Below are 4324 nucleotides of genomic sequence, written 5' to 3'. Positions count from 1 at the left end.
GACCCTAGTGAGGATTAAGCGGTGTACAGATAATGGATGGATGGATTATGCAGCCCGTCTGACCCAGGGTTAAAATTTTTGTCACTTTGTTGCTGTTATCTAAGTTGCCTACTATAAAATGTAACCACCAAAGGCAATCTACATTCACTGGTGGCCAGGTACTGGTACCAGTGACACCAGATGTCAGTGGGACGGCAGGATGATGGCCAAGGTAGGAGATAGTTGATTCGGCCAATTCACCAGCAGCAGATTGTTTGTGGATCCCAGCTGTCTCTGATGAAAGTTTGTAAAACTACCCATTTTGAAATGGCCACTGCAGAGGCGGGTGTTGGTGTGAACATCAGCCCATCATCCCCAAGAAATTTAAATAAGGAGGCCGAGCTGTTCCACAAATTCTGCCGTCCACTGAAAATGCATTTAAATAGCTAGTAGACTGTGTACGGTAGCAGGTGTAGTAACTCATGATTGAGTGGGAGCGCCACAGATGTCAGTGTGTTCTAGTTTTGATAATGTTATAGTGTTGGGGGGATGGAACCATGTTCTTATGGCTCCAGTGCATCAGTGAGCCAAAAACTATTTTTTTTAAAAACTGTTCAGTGGTCTAACTCCACAAGCCCTGACACTGAGCTCTCACTTCATTCTGGTCTAAATGTGGCCTGGTTTTAATTCTTACTTTCTTTCTCAGTTTAAACAGTCAAGTCTGATTTCATTTTAAAAGTAATCAATGTTGTTTTTGCTTTTTTTATTTTTACTTTTTTAATCCATAGAAACAGGAAGTCGAACTCTTTCAACGTCCAGTCAGGACGAGACTGAAGATGATGATAATCATCCCTCCACCAGGCCATCAGCCAATCCAAGGAGAGGTTGCCATTGAGACAGCAGCTTCCGGATGCTACCCAGATTGCAACAGAACATCATCTCTGCCTTACAGTCACAAACAGAGACAGTAGAGTCTGACTTCTATTTATATCTACTGAGCACTGTGTATTCTAATGATCTCATTCTGCCACCTGATTGGTTCAGTAAACTCCACACATACAAACTGTCGGTGTGTTGTTATTGGTGAGTGTTTTCAGCTGGTGATGCGTGATTGGTTGGATAAATGGTGACATCTCAATGGTGGCTTTAACTTTTGGCTGCTCTGTAAGGTGGCTGCATTGGAACACGTACGGTCACAGGGATCGAGGTTTTCACCTTAAAAATGACAAGGTGTTTAAACATTTCAGTTAAGTTTGACTATCCAGATTTAACTCAGATATCAATGTCATTTTCACTAGTCATAGTTATATTTCAGATATCTATAATGTCATTCTGCAGTCAAAACAACAGTTGGATATATCCATAATTCAGTTTGAACTAGTCATAATAGAGGTGCAGATATCTCAAATGTCATTATGACTGTTCCGAATTGCTGTGCATGTTGCGACTCATACGAGGCTTTGCATTGAATATCAGTCTCGTGCAAGCAGAAATAATGATGGCTACTGTGGTGGATAAGATCGTTAGAAAAGGCAGTGAAATATGACGAGCTGATCAGCAAGACATTTGTGGAGAACCAAAACTTTGTTCATTAGAGACCGATGGTTGAAATTAAGTTATGCTTTCAGTGCCACAGTATGTTTCAAAACCAGGCGCCTTCGGCCTTTGTTTCTGATGTAACTACAGATATCTGCAATGTAACTTTGTCTCAACAAAACTCCAATTCCAGATATCTGTAGTTATATTTTGATTTGGAAGAATTCCAATTCATGATATCTACGTTATTCTGACTAGTTCAAACATAATCAATGTGTAAAAATTACTATTCTTGCATTAAGGGGAATGAAAAATATTTTGAATTAGAATTACCGCTTGTCAGGTTTCTCCAACTGGAATCAATACTAGCTATCATTTAGCTGCGGATATCTGCCATTCACATTGTAATTTTTAAAAAAAACCAAACCAACAGGAATTCCTATTGCATGTATCGCTAATGTAAAACCCCACATACATGCAAGATAAAATGATGACATTTGTCCTGCTGTGTATATGTGAAATGACAATTGTGGATTCGATGAAGGATACAGATATCTGAAATGTTCTTTTTGAGTAAGAAGATGTGAAGTCCAGATATCTGTGAGTGTATGACATCGCTGAGTCCAGTTTAACTAAAAAACAAACAGGATTTAAGAGATTTTCTGAACACATTAGAGTGATACACAGGTCAATGTTTGACAGTGTTTTAATGTTAATACACTATATCAGAGATAAATAACGGTACAGTGAGTGTTTTCAATAACTGCACTCAGTATATGTGGTGTCATAGTGGATGTCATGCTAACATGCTAACTAGCTCGAGACACAAAGTCTAGCAGAGGCTGATTGGAAATAATTAGTTGTTAATGTTTCAGTGTTAACATGCTGTCCTGAACCGATGTTTACACATCTCTATTATCCACCACACCTCTCCAAACACAGGTTCAGGGTTTCAGGATAACACACAATGGCTTGATTCTTCAGACCTTGTTTCAGTTTTCTTTTGGGGGAGAGACAAGACAGAGAGGTCAAACAAATTCACACTTTCCAGTCTGTTACAATACTTCATCAGCTTAACACCTTGACAACTTTTTTGTTGCTTCAGTGGTAAAAACAATGAGGCTGTTAAAGATTAAGTCAACAAACGTGTTTCACCAAGAGGTGCACAAGAGGGTGACATCAGCCAACGAATTACTGCTGCAGCAAACATTCACAGAATCAGATACGTCGTCCTATTTAATATCTTTTACTAATCTCAAGCACAAATTGTATCTTTAGTATATCTTAAGTCCAACACATCCAGGGTAAGAATTAACTGATCCACGAAGGTCAAAAATTCTAAAAAGTCATAGGCATGAATTTGTTTGTTTTCTCCATCAACTTCCCCCATCTCAGTAAACAAAGCAGTAAACACAAAATAGAGCTGAGGCTGATGGGACTATCATTAACGTTGTAGGTATTGAAATGTTGGACCCATTCCCATGTTGACCTGATGGTGGCACTATGAGTTATTCATCATAGTTTGTCCAACAACTTTTGATTTCAGTCTTGAACAAAGTGGAGGACAGGAGTTGTGATGCTAACATGGTGCTAAAGCCGCCATAATATACTATCAACATTATGCAAACAGAATACTGACATATTGCTAGCATGTTACTAGCATAATATTAGCATGACAGTAACATAATGTTAGTATGATGGTGACATTATATTAAGATGAATCTAATATAATGGTAAAATGACACAAACATAATATTAACATAATGTAAGCACAATAGTAAATATTACCTTAATGCTAATATTAACATGGTTCGAACTTAGTGTTAACATAACGCTAGCACAATGTTAACCTTATGGTAGCATAACTGTAGTCACATGGGTAATGCTAACATGATCCTAACATCATACTAACATAATGTTTACACGTTGGTAATACAACACTAACATAAAATTAACAAGGTGCTTATGAATCGACAAATGTTTGAAAAGTAACCATAATACAGTGCGGAGAATATTTGTTTATACTGTTTATTATCTCGAGACCACTCAGGTTTATGTTGGAGCCCCTTTGGGAGGATCCTGGCCCTCCTGTTGGGACAGACTGCACTCTAAAAGTAATACTACAGACCCACAGTAAACAACATTAGAACACAATCGAGCTGTCATTGGATTAAACTGTTAAAATATGAAAATCCGACAGATGTGGGTACAGTAACCAGGTGGGCGGGGCGTAGTCACTTTTCTCGTTTAGTTCTTGGTGGGGTCATTGACTCGACCCATACACATCAGGCTGTTGGTTGCCTCGTGGTAGATGATGAACATGAAGGGTCTGTTGAAGGTCAGTCGAGGAGGAAGCGATGAGAAGCTGCCTCCTGTAGTAGCGCTACCACTGCCTTCGTCAACGGAGATGCTGGATTTATGATACACCTGCAGACGAGAACACAGACAGGTACATTTTATTTGTATTTGCTAATAACTGAAGAGAACAGCTGGGATGTGTTCCATGATTAACTCAGTTCTTGTTGGAGGTGGCATCATGAGGTAGGTTGTCAGTGATCAACGCTAAGGTTGTTTACTTTGCAGGAAGCCAAACCACCACAAACAGCAATAACAGGGAAACACAGCAGATCAGCTCGTCTACGGTGCTTCACTGGGCTGAGCATAGGTGTTGCACTGCCAGGGCACACCTGAACGACACTTACGGAGTTAGAATGAACCAGCTGAAATTCATCTACGTTTTTTAAGCGCCTGAAGATTTAATCATTATTAAAGCCGCAAGCGGCGATGGACGGGTCCTCGCCCTACGCTT

Source organism: Stegastes partitus, unplaced genomic scaffold, assembly GCF_000690725.1.
Source record: "Stegastes partitus isolate 25-593 unplaced genomic scaffold, Stegastes_partitus-1.0.2 Scaffold1108, whole genome shotgun sequence".
Lineage (NCBI taxonomy): Eukaryota > Metazoa > Chordata > Actinopteri > Pomacentridae > Stegastes > Stegastes partitus.
Note: the sequence above shows the minus strand (reverse complement) of the source record.